This window comes from Solanum lycopersicum, chromosome 7 (genome assembly GCF_036512215.1).
Source record: "Solanum lycopersicum chromosome 7, SLM_r2.1".
Lineage (NCBI taxonomy): Eukaryota > Viridiplantae > Streptophyta > Magnoliopsida > Solanales > Solanaceae > Solanum > Solanum lycopersicum.
The window spans coordinates 22,305,553-22,322,677 of record NC_090806.1 but is presented as its reverse complement, the minus strand read 5'-3'; the positions used below and the strand labels follow the sequence as shown (position 1 = coordinate 22,322,677).

Here is a 17,125-nt window from a genome sequence, read left to right as displayed (position 1 = left end):
TGTTCATCTTGTGTTTTGGAGTATAATAATATATCATCTATATATATGATACAATTTTCTAATTGGTTAAAATAGTTATCCATAAAATGTTGGTATCTACCTGGTGCATTTTTATATCCTAATGGTAATACATTTCATTCATAAAATCCTTGTGGCACTGTGAATGCTGTTAATTGTTTAGATTCTTCTTCTAGTTTTAGGTGGTAAAATCCTGATTTACAGTCAAATTTACTAAAATAATTATATCCTTGTATTTTTCTTATTTTAAGTATTTTATTAGTATTGGGTAGTTATATGTTCTAGTTTTAGCATTTAGATTTCTGTAATCTATAACCATTCTACTTTTACCTCTTTTTTGTTCACTGTGTTTTATTACTATAAATGCTGGGCTTGTATGTTTACTATTACTTTCTTGTATGTAATTTTTTTCTAGTAATTCATTTATATGTACTTTAAATTCTTGTAAATCATCAAAGTTATATTTTAATGGTTTTTGTGTTATTATACTATTTTCATCTATTAGTTCAATTTTTACTTTTGTTTTATGTTTTTCCCATCCTTGTAATGGGTCTTCATTATATAGTTGTTCTAGCTGTTCATTGATTATTTCAACTTTGTCTATTGCAAATATAATGATTTCTAATTGTGATATTTGTTTTTCACTTATATTTTCCATCTCCTGGTTTATTTTTTCACTACCTCTAATCCATTCTATAGATTTTCGTTGTTTATTTTTTACTCTTTTTGCTCCTATTTTATAGCCACATGGCGTAGTAAGCCACCAGTGTGTTTTTGTAATTATGTGAGGGTAAAATTTATCTAAAAATGGCATTCCTAATAACATATCTTTTGTGGTAAATTCAAAATTATACATTTCTTCTATTGTTAATATCTTATCCCATATTTGTATTTTTATATTTTTTGCTTTATATTTGATCATACTTCCTTCATTGTTAAATCCTGTTACTACCATAGGTGTTTTTAATTTTTCCCATTTATCTTCTGGTAAGCAATTATATTTACATATATTCGCTTCTGCTCCTGTATCTATCATGGGTGTATAATATCTGTTGTGATATCCTTCTACAATAATTTTTGCAAGTATGAATATTTTCATTAATCATTTTTGGTTCTTTTTATAATTATTTTTTTATTTTGGCAAGTTATTGTTAATTGTTCATTTTCTATGCTGTATGGTTTAACTTTTTCTAACCATTTTATTCCTAATGTGATATTATGATTTCCTTCATATATCTTAAATTGTATTTTCAATGGAATTCCTCCTATAATTATTTCTTTTTCTGTTGTCTCTTCATTTGTATTTATTATTTCACTAGGTAATCCAGGGCATATGTGTCCTGTTTTCATAATTTCTTCTTCTAATACTAGTTCTCTTGTTATATGATTCTCTTCTTGTCCTGTGTTTATCAAGATTTTATATTTTCTTTGGTCCATTATTCCTGTTATAAAATAATGATATATTGTTATTTCTCCTAAATCTTGTGATATTTCATATTTTCTTTTAGATGAACTCATTCTTGATGAGGAAGCTCTAGTCATCATATTTAATGAGTTTGTATTTGGTGTACTTGAGGTACTTAATCTTTCTTTTACTATCTCCAATTCTTCTTCTGTATCCATTTCTTTATAACTATAGTCATTATTATCTATTACCGTAATTATTCTTTCAAAAGGATTTTCTATTTTTATTTTATCAATTTTATTTTTTGCTGTTATTTTATGTTTTGTTGTTAATATATAAAGATTTTTACATCTTGCTGTGAATACCTTACTTCCTGGTGCTAACTCTATTCCTGACATTTTCCAATATAATACTAATGATTTGTCTATATTTATATCTGTTAATGCTACTGTATAATTAGCACTTATTATAAATTTAAATTTCTGGTATATTAAAATTCCTTTAACTGCACTTATTACGCTTTTTTCTATAGGATATTTTATTATATCATCTGCTAAATATATTTCAATGGGCGTATCTATTCCTTCTCTGAAACACGCTTTTATTAGTATTTCCGTTCCTCCTAAATGTACATATTTTATAGCTTCTTTATTTTTTATGTTTTGTATTTCTTTATTTATTATTCGTTTGTTTATTATAGGTATATATGCTTTTCCACTTGTATATTTTCCGTCTATTATATGTTCTTTTTGACTAACCACATAATATTCTTCTTTCTGTCTTTTTAAAAAAGTTTTTTAGTATAGGTATCTCAAGTATTTTTTCAACACTTAAATCTAATTCTTTTCCTTTTATTTGTTCAAAAAGTGTATTATCAAATATGATTTTTTGGTGTGATGATTCTTCATCTTCATAATTCTCTTTAGATATTATTTCGTTTTCAGACATTATATTTCTTCCTCTTCTTCTATTTCATTATCTAGTTTTTCTTCTCCATTTTCAGTTTCTATATCTGATACTTTATATATACTATCGTTTTCACTTAATTCATACTCTATGTATTCTATTTGCATATATTCGTCATTACCTATAACTATTTCTGCAATTTGTTTTCTTTTTGGATTTTTTGGTAATTTACAGTCTTTAGCTATGTGTCCTATCTTTCCGCAATTATAACATGTACATTGGGATATCTTTCTTTTTGGTCTATATGGTCTTTTTATTTTATAGTTTTTTACATAATACCTTCGTCTTGGTTGTTTATATTTATACTTAGTTTTATTTTTTCTATAATTTTTATATCTTCTAGATTTTGTTTCTTATTTGTACACCCAAACTGTGGTGTCATTTTATTTTTACAACATGATAAATTTTTATTTAGTACTTTTTCCATTTTTAATTTTTCTTTTTGGTTTTCGCATAATTGTGTAAACCATTGAGATAGAAATTTTATTCTAGCTCCTAAAGTATCTACCATTCCTTCATTATTCCAATCCTTTATTATTTTTGTGCTAAACGGTTCTGGTAATTTTGTAAAATATTGTTTTCTTATTTCTTTTGCTTCGTCTAAATTGTATTTAGATTTGTAATAGTATTCTTTAAATGCACAAGTATATTCTTCTATATAACACATTTTACATATAGCTAATTTTGTCATAAGTTGTCTGTTTATTATTTTTTCCCTATTTTGTTCTCTTATATCCGTGGTCATACCTCCAAATTCATTTCTTATTGCTGATTCATATTTGTCTAGTATATCTATATTTGTTGCTGATGGGGATCCATCCATTTTCTTATCATTTCTAAGTACTTCTAAACTTTCTGGGGGTAGATTTTCTATCCATAATTTTGCCGTTCCTATGAATGTTCTTTCTATATATCTTAGTGTTTTTGTTGTTTCTATTTTGTTATCTATTAACTGCTTGGATATATTTCCTGTCCATAGTAATATTGCTTTATTTATGTCTGTGACGCAATCTAAATCTAAGAAATTATATTGTTCACTTATTGGTTTCGGTATCCAATTTTTATTTAATGTACTGTCCATATTGCATTATTTCTATCTGATTGTTGATAACTTTCTGTATAATAAGTTGGTGGTGTCCACCTAGGACTACTTCTAGGGCTATTTCTGGGACTATTATTTGGGGTTTTGACTCTTGACGTACTAGGTCTATTCATATCTCGTGTGTTTATTTCTAATTTTTTTAGTTTATTTGTCTGTTCTAAGATTTCTGTATATGTTTCACTTATGTCACTTATTTCTGATTTTTGGTCATTTTCATTTTCATCTATTTCATTTACTTCATTTACCTCAATATCTTCATTTAATTTTTGTTCTATTTCTTTTATTTCATTAGTTAATTCAAGCTCTTTATCTTTTTCCTTTTGTTTTTGCTTATTTTCATATAATAATTTTAACCTAGCTAATTCTTTTTCTAATTCACTTCTTCTTGTATTTTTTATTTCTTCTAATTGATGTACTTCTTGTTTTGCTTGTATTTTTATTTTTTCAATTTCTCTTGATTTGTCTATTTCTTCGTTTTCTTTTGTTATTCTTATCATAGCTGTTAAACTATCTTCTAATTTTGCCGTTTCTTTTTCTAACATTAAGTATAAATTATTTCCAATTTTTTTATATCTTCTTCCTAGATTTGAAAATATTATTTTTATTATCATTCCGTCTTGATTTTCGTATGTTTTTTCGTCTACTGCAAATTCTTCTTTATTTATTATAATCTATGTATTATATTATGTTGTAACTCATATTCAAGACAATCTAATTCTAATTTTATCATGGATATATCTTTTCTTTGTGCTAGTAGTGATTTATTACATACTCCTGCTAATATGTTTTCTTCTAATCTTCTTTTTCTATGTTTTAATTCTTGTTCTTTTTCAGCCATTTTTTCCATTATTTCTTCTATTAATTGTTGTTTATAGATTTCTCTGTTCATACTGTTTTTTCAAATAGCAGACATATTTATATTCTGTTTTTGAAATTATGTTTATCAATTGATCTTTTCTATCATTATCTGTTTTGACTGGTTGTGATAGTTAATATTCTATATATAAAGATCTTAATTTTTTTCCATATTTTTCATACCTTTTTATCTATCTTAGTTCTTTTTATTTTAGTATTTTTATTTTTATTTATCATAACCTTTTATATAATATTTTAAAAAGCTTACTTAATTTATCTGGATATCTAATCTTTTTTAACCTGTAGTTTCTACCATATCGCTTTAGCCAATATTCAGTCATATTTAATCTCCAATATCTAAATCATCATATAAATCGTATATGTCATAATAAAGTTCATCTTGTATACTTTGTATGGTTAACTCAGTCCAACCTTGGGTTGTTATTTCTATTATCTCGTATGTTACCAATTTATCATAAATTTCTCTTTTTATATCAGTATTAAGATTTTTTAATATATAAAGTAATAATATCTTATAATCAACATCATCGTTTAATAGGTAAGTTTCCATTTTTATCATTTTTATTTTCACTAAAATTTTATTCCTTCCAACCTCTTAATAAATTATAGTTGCTTATTATACAAAAATAATGATTTAATAATCATCTCGTCTGGTCACTACTACAGTTTTCTTTTTTGATAACTTACCCTAACAGCGCCTCAACTTTGTTTACTTCTCTAAACGGCCTTCTCTGCCTACCGGTTTCAACCTTAGGATGGCATAGTCTGGGCATACTTATTCGAAAAATATTTCTGTAGCAAACTTTCTAAAGATGGTTATTATAACATTATTCAAACATGATAAACAATTATAATTAACAAGAGATTTTCAGGAATAAATCAATTTAGCTACTCATAAGTATAAAATAGTATACCTGTTTTTGTAAATCTTCCGACATAGTTGGTTTGTTCTCCATAATTATTTAATTAGCTAGCTCTGATACCAATTTGGGGTGGAAGCGTAAAGAGAGATTATTCAGAAAGAAGAGAGATGTAAGGATGAAGGTGTGTTTTATTTATGAGGAAAGCTCCTCTGTTTATACATATAAATTACACCGTCATACTATTTACTTTACATAATTGGCCGACAAACTTTTTACATGATTGGCCGACAAACTATTTACTTTACGACTTTTGTACATTTGGCTTTTTTCAGCCGACGCAAGACGACAAAAAATAAAAAGACTCTTACTTTATACATATGGCTGATATTCAGCCAACAATAATAACTCTTTTTTTTGTTTTTTTTTTGTATAAAGTAAGAGTCTTTTTATTTTTGTCGTCTTGCGTCGGCTGAAAAAAGCCAAATGTACAAAAGTCGTAAAGTAAATAGTTTGTCGGCCAATCATGTAAAAAGTTTGTCGGCCAATTATGTAAAGTAAATAGTATGACGGTGTAATTTATATGTATAAATAGAGGAGCTTTCCTCATAAATAAAACACACCTTCATCCTTACATCTCTCTTCTTTCTGAATACTCTCTCTTTACGCTTCCACCCCCAAATTGTTATCAGAGCTAGTTAATTAAATAATTATGGAGAACAAACCAACTATGTCGGAAGATTTACAAAAACAGGTATACTATTTTATACTTATGAGTAGCTAAATTGATTTATTCCTGAAAATCTCTTGTTAATTATAATTGTTTATCATGTTTGAATAATGTTATAATAACCATCTTTAGAAAGTTTGCTACAGAAATATTTTTCGAATAAGTATGCCCAAACTATGACATCCTAAGGTTGAAACCGGTAGGCAGAGAAGGCCGTTTAAGGAAGTAAACAAAGTTGAGGCGCTGTTAGAGTAACTTATCAAAAAAGAAAGCTGTAGTAGTGACCAGACGAGATGATTATTAAATCATTATTTTTGCATAATAAGCAAGTATAATTTATTAAGAGGTTGGAAGGAATAAAATTTTAGTGAAAATAAAAATGATAAAAATGGAAACTTACCTATTAAACGATGATGTTGATTATAAGATATTATTACTTTATATATTAAAAAATCTTAATACTGATATAAAAAGAGAAATTTATGATAAATTGGTAACAGACGAGATAATAGAAATAACAACCCAAGGTTGGACTGAGTTAACCATACAAAGTATACAAGATGAACTTTATTATGACATATACGATTTATATGATGATTTAGATATTGGAGATTAAATATGACTGAATATTGGCTAAAGCAATATGGTAGAAATTACAGGTTAAAAAAGATTAGATATCCAGATAAATTAAGTAAGCTTTTTAAAATATTATATAAAAGGTTATGATAAATAAAAATAAAAATACTAAAATAAAAAGAACTAAGATAGATAAAAAGGTAAGAAAGATATGGAAAAAATTAAGATCTTTATATATAGAATATGAACTATCACAACCAGTCAAAACAAATAATGATAGAAAAGATCAATTGATAAACATAATTTCAAAAACAGAATATAAATTTGTTTGCTATTTGAAAAAACAGTATGAACAGAGAAATCTATAAACAACAATTAATAGAAGAAATAATGGAAAAAAAGGCTGAAAAAGAACAAGAATTACAACATAGAAAAAGAAGATTAGAAGAAAACATATTAGCAGGAGTATGTAATAAATCACTATTAGCACAAAGAAAAGATATATCCATGGTAAAATTAGAATTAGATTGTCTTGAATATAAGTTACAGCATAATATAATACATAGATTATAATGAATAAAGAAGAATTTGCAGTAGACGAAAAAACATACGAAAATCAAGACGGAATGATAATAAAAATAATATTTTCAAATCTAGGAAGAAAATATAAAAAAATTTGAAATAATTTATACTTAATGTTAGAAAAAGAAACGGCAAAATTAGAAGATAGTTTAACAGCTATGATAAGAATAACAAAAGAAAACGAAGAAATAGACAAATCAAGAGAAATTGAAAAAATAAAAATACAAGCAAAACAAGAAGTACAACAATTAGAAGAAATAAAAAATACAAGAATAAGTGAATTAGAAAAAGAATTAGCTAGGTTAAAATTATTATATGAAAATAAGCAAAAACAAAAGGAAAAAGATAAAGAGCTTGAATTAACTAATGAAATAAAAGAAATGGAACAAAAATTAAATGAAGATATTGAGGTAAATGAAGTAAATGAAATAGATGAAAATGAAAATGACCAAAAATCAGAAATAAGTGACATAAGTGAAACATATACAGAAATCTTAGAACAGACAAATAAACTAAAAAAATTAGAAATAAACACACGAGATATGAATAGACCTAGTACGTCAAGAGTCAAAACCCCAAATAATAGTCCCAGAAATACCCCTAGAAGTAGTCCTTGGTGGACATCACCAACTTATTATACAGAAAGTTATCAACAATCAGATAGAAATAATGCAATATGGAATAGTAGATTAAATAAAAATTGGATACCGAAACCAATAAGTGAACAATATAATTTCTTAGATTTAGATTGCGTCACAGACATAAATAAAGCAATATTACTATGGGCAGGAAATATATCCAAGAAGTTAATAGATAACAAAATAGAAACAACAAAAACACCAAGATATATAGAAAGAACATTCATAGGAACGGCAAAATTATGGATAGAAAATCTACCCCCAGAAAGTTTAGAAGTACTTAGAAATGATAAGAAAATAGATGGATCCCCATCAGCAACAAATATAGATATACTAGACAAATATGAATCAGCAATTAGAAATGAATTTGGAGGTATGACCACGGATATAAAAGAACAAAATAGGGAAAAAATAATAAATAGACAACTTATGACAAAATTAGCTATATGTAAAATGTGTTATATAGAAGAATATACTTGTGCATTTAAAGAATACTATTACAAATCTAAATACAATTTAGACGAAGCAAAAGAAATAAGAAAATAATATTTTACAAAATTACCAGAACCGTTTAGCACAAAAATAATAAAGGATTGGAATAATGAAGGAATGGTAGATACTTTAGGAGCTAGAATAAAATTTCTATCTCAATGGTTTACACAATTATGCGAAAACCAAAAAGAAAAATTAAAAATGGAAAGAGTACTAAATAAAAATTTATCATGTTGTAAAAATAAAATGACACCACAGTTTGGGTGTACAAATAAGAAACAAAATCTAGAAGATATAAAAATTATAGAAAAAATAAAACTAAGTATAAATATAAACAACCAAGACGAAGGTATTATGTAAAAAACTATAAAATAAAAAGACCATATAGACCAAAAAGAAAGATATCCCAATGTACATGTTATAATTGCGGAAAGATAGGACACATAGCTAAAGACTGTAAATTACCAAAAAATCCAAAAAGAAAATAAATTGCAGAAATAGTTATAGGTAATGACGAATATATGCAAATAGAATACATAGAGTATGAATTAAGTGAAAACGATAGTATATATAAAGTATCAGATATAGAAACTTAAAATGGAGAAGAAAAACTAGATAATGAAATAGAAGAAGAGGAAGAAATATAATGTCTGAAAACGAAATAATATCTAAAGAGAATTATGAAGATGAAGAATCATCACACCAAAAAATCATATTTGATAATACACTTTTTGAACAAATAAAAGGAAAAGAATTAGATTTAAGTGTTGAAAAAATAGTTGACATACCTATACTAAAAAACTTTTTTAAAAAGACAGAAAGAAGAATATTATGTGGTTAGTCAAAAAGAACATATCATAGACGGAAAATATACAAGTGGAAAAGCATATATACCTATAATAAACAAACGAATAATAAATAAAGAAATACAAAACATAAAAAATAAAGAAGCTATAAAATATGTACATTTAGGAGGAACGGAAATACTAATAAAAGCTTGTTTAAGAGAAGGAATAGATACGCCCATTGAAATATATTTAGCAGATGATATAATAAAATATCCTATAGAAAAAAGCGTAATAAGTGCAGTTAAAGGAAATTTAATATACCAGAAATTTAAATTTATAATAAGTGCTAATTATACAGTAGCATTAACAGATACAAATATAGACAAATCATTAGTATTATATTGGAAAATGTCAGGAATAGAGTTAGCACCAGGAAGTAAGGTATTCACAGCAAGATGTAAAAATCTTTATATATTAACAACAAAACATAAAATAACAGCAAAAAATAAAATTGATAAAATAAAAATAGAAAATCCTTTTGAAAGAATAATTACGGTAATAGATAATAATGACTATAGTTATAAAGAAATGGATACAGAAGAAGAATTGGAGATAGTAAAAGAAAGATTAAGTACCTCAAGTACACCAAATACAAACTCATTAAATATGATGACTAGAGTTTCCTCATCAAGAATGAGTTCATCTAAAAGAAAATATGAAATATCACAAGATTTAGGAGAAATAACAATATATCAATATTTTATAACAGGAATAATGGACCAAAGAAAATATAAAATCTTGATAAACACAGGACAAGAAGAGAATCATATAACAAGAGAACTAGTATTAGAAGAAGAAATTATGAAAACAGGACACATATGCCCTGGATTACCTAGTGAAATAATAAATACAAATGAAGAGACAACAGAAAAAGAAATAATTATAGGAGGAATTCCATTGAAAATACAATTTAAGATATATGAAGGAAATCATAATATCACATTAGGAATAAAATGGTTAGAAAAAGTTAAACCATACAGCATAGAAAATGAACAATTAACAATAACTTGCCAAAATAAAAAAATAATTATAAAAAGAACCAAAAATGATTAATGAAAACATTTATACTTGCAAAAATTATTGTAGAAGGATATCACAACAGATATTATACACCCATGATAGATACAGGAGCAGAAGCGAATATATGTAAATATAATTGCTTACCAGAAGATAAATGGGAAAAATTAAAAACACCTATGGTAGTAACAGGATTTAACAATGAAGGAAGTATGATCAAATATAAAGCAAAAAATATAAAAATACAAATAGATAAAAATGGAATAAAAATGCAAACTCACATAGTACAAAAAATTATCACTATTGATGAAAATATAGATACAAAAAAGAAATTACAATCATTTTTAGGATTACTAAATCAAGTAAGAGAATATATACCAAAATTAGCAGAACATTTAAAACCATTATACAAAAAACTCAAAAAAGATATTGAATATCATTTTGACAATAAAGATAAAGAACACATAAAAAATATTAAAAAATTATGCAAAAAATTACCAAAATTATATTTTCCTGATGAAAATAGAACTTTCACATATATAATTGAAACAGATTCAAGTGACCACAGTTACGGAGGAGTATTAAAATATAAATATGACAAAGAAAAGGTAGAACACCATTGCAGGTATTGCTCAGGATCATATATTGAGGCACAAGCAAAATGGGAAATAAATAGAAAGGAATTATTTGCATTATATAAATGTTTGTTAGCATTTGATCTATATATAGTTTACAATAAATTTATTGTAAGAACAGATAACACACAGGTAAAATAGTGGATAACAAAAAAGCTAGATGATTCAGTTACAACAAAAGAAATAAGGAGATTAGTATTGAATATATTAAATTTTTACATTTACAATTGAAATTATAAAAACTGATGAAAATCTTGTTGCAGATTACCTATCAAGAAAAAGGAACACAAACTGAACCAGATACAACAGAAGAAATACTCAAAGCTATTACTACACTTTCTACGAAAGTAGATAGTATGAGTAAAGAATTACAAAATTTGAAAACTAAAAGTCAGCAGCACGACTATAAATATGCGGAGCTATGTCGATCGGAAGACACAAAAATTCCAGAGCTACAAGGAGACGATGGGATACTCCAAAAAACCCATAACATTTGTTTAAATGCAGCTACAGCCAGCACATCTACAACAGGACAATCTACAAAAAAAGAGGAGACTAAAATAAAATACACAAATACAAACTTGAATAAGTTATTCTCAAAACCATATACTCCTCAAGTTACCCAGAAAGATATATTCATACCACCACAGGTAAATACCTACAAAGCGAGCCTAGATTCAGATAAACAAACATATAACCACATTACCAGAATGTATATAGAAAACATATACAAAGTACAGACTTTTCTAAACAAAAACCCTAAAGCCAAAAATACGAGAAACCCTGAACAAGACTACATAACCCAACATCTACAAGGATACAATAAACTAATTGCACAACCAGGAACGAATCCAAACCTAGTAGCAACTTGCTACAATTACAGACTTATAAGCACAGTATATACTATTACAGGAGACGAAGTAGCTAAAATACCTGAGCTACATAAGGCATTTCTGCAATATAAAAGAATAACAAAAGGAACTTTATTTTATATAAAGTTCTACTCAGCAACAGCAGAGATACTATATGAAGAAATTAAACCTACAATACAAGTTATTAAGATAGGTTTAACTAGAGATATGATAATACCAGAAAAAATAGATACACAAGAAGAGATACAGAAGGTGGATATCCCAGATTTTTATGCAAACAAAAGGACTATTGGGATAGCTACTATATTAAATGAGTTATCAAACAACTACCTAAATGAAAATGCAATTTGGAGTTATTACAACAGAGATCAGACAATGATATACTCCAATTGTAAAGACATAAGAGTAGCAGATATGGAAGAAGTATGACAATGGATATTAAGTCTACTGAAGCCAGAACAAACACCTACAACAAGGGCTATCAGAAAAAATTTCATTTCTCAAGACTTGATGACAAGATACTGCAAACTAATTGGACAAAAGTATCCAGACCATCTATGTTCAAAATGCAATGGCGAAGATAACTATGTCCCCGGAATACAACTGGAATAGACTAAGAAAAAGAAGATAAGACATAAAGATAAAAAAAAAAGAGTTATTATTGTTGGCTGAATATCAGCCATATGTATAAAGTAAGAGTCTTTTTATTTTTTGTCGTCTTGCGTCGGCTGAAAAAAGCCAAATGTAGAAAAGTTGTAAAGTAAATAGTTTGTCGGTCAATCATGTAAAAAGTTTGTCGGCCAATTATGTAAAGTAAATAGTATGACGGTGTAATTTATATGTATAAATAGAGGAGCTTTCCTCATAAATAAAACACACCTTCATCCTTACATCTCTCTTCTTTCTGAATAATCTCTCTTTACGCTTCCACCCCCAACAAAGTAATAAACATATTTACGCTAACAGATGGTTGGATAAATAAATGCATACAAACACTTAATAACCTTTCATCTGAAAGTGAATTTATTCTCAAAGTAGTAAGGTAAAACACCAAATGTCAAGGCTTAGCAAAAGAAGAAAATATTAAGACTAACAGTGATAAAGGGTGAATCTAGGCATAACTGTTAGACAAAGGTAATGATAAAGTAAGTAATTATCTACTAAAAATATAATGACCCTTTTTTAAAATTATTTTCTTGTCTATGACAGTTACAGAAAGAGACTAGGATCATTAAGAACAAATTAAATCACTTTTTTTTAAAATTAAATATAAAATTAGCGAATGATGTAATAGACTCTTTATATGGGAAATACCAATTCAATGAAATTCCCTCACAACACTATTTACCAAATTTATTATAGTCATCATAGTTGTCTTATATAAAATCATCAAATCTATTAAGTATTTAGTATTTCAAAATATTTCTAAATTAGAGCAATAATTATACATTTTATAATATATTAAATTATAACACAAATCCTGAAAAAAATACTATTAATTATTACCATTACAACTTATACCAGTTGCAATTAATTTGCAAAAAAAAAAAAAAGAAGATAAAGTGATTAAACTATTTTAATAAAACTATTATATTTCAAAAATTAATTTTACATTATTTGAAACTTGTTATGAATACAAAATTTCATATTTAATTTATGCATTTTAAGATCATTTTAAATCTTCATCACTTATATTAGTCAAAGCCACAACTTTCTTATCAATGAATCCAATTTATTATTAGAGAAAACAATTGTACAAATATTGACACAACATTACACTACACAACTAATTACTACTTTATCAATGTAATTTGATCCAACTATATTATTACTATAACGACATAAAATAATCTTTATTTTATATATTATGCTTCTTTTTTATTTCATTCAATATATTTCATGTACCTTTTATTCATTATATATATCATTATTAATAATAACTTTGATTTTTATGCTCCCACACAAGCATAACACTTGCAAGACAAAATTAAGTACCAACCGACTAGACGATGTTGAAAAGAAAGCTTAATCATGCAACCGAAGAATAACTTTCTTGATGACTCCAAAAATAATTCATGAGGCCAAAGAAACTCTAAGATTTCAGAAGAAATGTGTGACAAAATAAAGAATCATTTTATTAAATTAAGAATAAGAGCAAACCCTTAATTCTTAACTTGACAACCAAATTCCACATACTAGTAACTATAAAATCATGATTTACAACCTAAGAGGGAGTGGTAATGATTGAAAGGTAAGCACACACAAAGATCCGCAAAAGTGTATTGAGGAAATTACTCTAAAAGATAACAGTAAAGATGGATCTACAATGCTTACACGGTTTTGAAAAAAGGGTAGTCATACTTCTACACAAATAAACATCTTGAGAGAATAATACAAGGAATTAAAACTAAGCCTAACTTATTCCTTGTACACATGAAATCATTTAATCTTAGTATAAACGAACAAGTCATTCGAACAACCCATCGAGGCAAAGCGAAGAACAAGATAACTTGAACCAGAGCTAACTGAAAATAGAGGCGTGGAAGACGGAGGTAAAGGAACCATTTGCATCTGACCATAGTAAATAACAACATACACACTTCATACCACCGAACTCTCTAAATTATCCCTATCTTACAATGATAAAGATGTAAAAAAAACATTATAGCGACAACAGATGAAAGAAACTTTACATTTTTTTTTAAAAAAGGAAAGGAAAGTACTGATTCGGGGAACTTTAAGGTAATCATAACAAGGGAAGAAAAGAAATCGATGCTTATGTACGACCTAATAATGGATCCTACACCAAACGAATCTATTTATTTCATTCAATACCATATTAATAAATCACCAATTCGACTACCTGCAACGAACCAGTTGAATAATGAGGCTATTCGACATCAGAAAAGTGTCATCTTTTAAGATAGAAAAACAAAAAAATAGCGAGAGGAGCAAAGAAGGCATTATGAAGGAGAAAGTATTATCTTCCCTAGGGAGCGTACTAGGACGAGAAGCGAGCTAGCGATGACCACAACATGATTCAAATTTTTAACAGCTATGTAAAGATGCAGAACTAGACTCAAAAAATACCTTTCCAACGTCTCAAAGGGCTAGAGAAGATCGTCTAACATCTTTCAAGTCTAAGTTATTGCTGCGAGAAAATCAAACACTTTTCGGAGAAAACCTCTATCTCTTTCACTTCTCTTTTTCTTAGCAATTCCCACACTAAAATTTTCTCCACAAATCTTGCTGTCTAGAATGGCCTCTCCAAAAATTAAAAAATCCTTTTGAAAAAAGAAGAGGTTATAAAGAAGATAATTAGACATCGTTTTGGGGACTAATTGAATTGGATTCGGGTTCAAAACCTATTTTCAACTAAAATTTGAAATATCCTGAAGGTCAAACACCTTTTCCCTGAGATTTCAACCTTATTTCGAAATGGGAAAGGTGGATGGATGGCTGGATCGATCACATCGTCCTTGTGGGCAACGTGGATCGACCTCATGCTAGAAGGACGAATCAACGTGTTGCAATCGCTTTTGCAAATTGTACGAGTGGGCAGAGTAGAGGGAAGAAGATGCGTGATTTCGCTTTCCCTCTAGCGCCGCTTGTTGTCGTTTGCTGAAGTGAAAAAAGTGAGGCACGTTGGGATGATGGAGCGCGTATAGGATGGCTCGATGATTTTCACGCGTTTCTGCGTCTATCACGTCGTGAAGCCGATTTGATGTGCTAAAAAAATCTATCATTTTGCAAACTGCTGAGGGAGACAAACCGTGGAATTTTCCTTTTGGTAATCAGATTGCTGGATTTGTTCTTGGGTTGGGTCAGAGGGGAAGAATAAAGGAGTGGGCTGCTGCTAGGACAAATTTGCTGGAAAATTGGAAGAGGCCCAAAATGATCTTAAAAATGCAAGATAAAATGGCATGTTGAAAAGGGTGAAATAACCCAAATTGAGTTATGTTGGAAGTTAAAGATGGATTAAATTTAAGAACTCGCGAAATTGAGTTAAGATAACTAATTCGGTTAAACCTTAAATAAGACTAATTACTATTAATTAGTCAACGAACTTGCGAATTTTAACAAAATAAAATAAAAAAATAATTTTAAAAATAGTGATTAAAAAATATAACAATGATTCAAACTAAACTAATTTAATAGAATACTTTCTTAAAATTAAAATACTTTTGAGATGGTTTTGAACAATCATAAAATATACTCATTATATACATAATTATGTAAAATTTACATATTATCTAAAAATTATAAGAAATCGCAAAAATATTTAAAATAATGCAAAATTTATATTTTTTCTTAAAATTTATAAAACTAATTATTTTAAAATTTTTGGGAAATTTAAGAAGCTCATGAAGTAATTCCTATGGTGGAGGGTCAAAATTGAGTGTCAACAATTGTCCCTCATTTTATTTGGATTGAGGTAAGAAATCCGAGGAAAATGAATTTGATTGATCCAATTTTGACCGACCCCAGGTTCATAAAGGAATTTGGTACAAACTCTTGATTATGATCGAACCCTGAAAATGGGTTTCCTACATATCTCAAGATTTATGAGAATTCAGGCCACTTGTAGTTTGATACACTAGATTTAACGCACGATTTTAAAGAAATCAGAAGTCATCTCGATACCGAGTTATGAAGGTATTGGGATGCTTGGGAATAAGATTTAAGAGAGAATGTTAGAATAAAACCGAGTTTTTAACATCAAGCCCGCCTACATATCCATAAACTTTAGGAATCAGGCTGTTTGTAGTTTGACTCGATCGGTTCAAAGCAAATCTATTATGCTAGATAACCTTTTGCTCTGGAAAAGTGACAATAAAATGAATATGAAAAAGAGGTTTGTACCCTCTTAGCCATGAATGTGGCGCATTTCACACTCATAATTAGGTTTGTCACTTGGATTGGAAACTTACTTATGGTAAATCAAATTTTTCAGATGCAAGACCGAAACTGATAAAACTAAAGAAAAACCCATATGCATTATGATAGAGGTGCGGTTTGATTGTGGTGGAAGTCGCTCCTCTACTCGTATCCTTAGAGTTTGACACTCCTTTGGACTATGTCCCTTTTTGTTGCTAAGAAAAAGTTAAATGTTGTGTTGGATCCTTTTGATGTCGTCCGCACCTGTGATTTTTTTTTTTGGAGAATTCATCCTTCCTGATTCTCTCGACAAAGACTTAAATAAAACTCTTCAACAAAAAAAAATGTAATTAAAATGAGAGATAGTGTCTTTTACCATGTCGACGTTTAATTATTCTCCTCCACATTTGATGACAACTCAATCGATTTGACGTGAAGAAAATAAAACTTATGTCTTGTGTTTGCAATGCAATCTTCAATGTACTCTTCATGCGATGTCAACATAAACGAAATTTGATGCAATGCTGATAATTTCACTTGATAACGTCTTTTATGCTCTTTTTGATGCGTACTTTTATCAAAATTAAAGAATTCAGTTGATGTCGATGGGTAAATATTTATCTTGAGATG

General features: G+C 27.8%; 1 long non-coding RNA gene across 1 annotated transcript; it reads right to left on the bottom strand.

Moving 5' to 3' along the window:
• Window positions 1–394: 394 nt before the first annotated feature.
• Window positions 395–15,608, bottom strand: LOC138337161 (uncharacterized). Its single transcript, XR_011210645.1, has 3 exons — window positions 14,708–15,608; window positions 7,743–11,282; window positions 395–3,530 (listed from the first exon to the last, which is right to left on the bottom strand). It is a non-coding gene; the product is annotated as an uncharacterized lncRNA (long non-coding RNA).
• Between the last annotated feature and the right edge of the window lie 1,517 nt (window positions 15,609–17,125).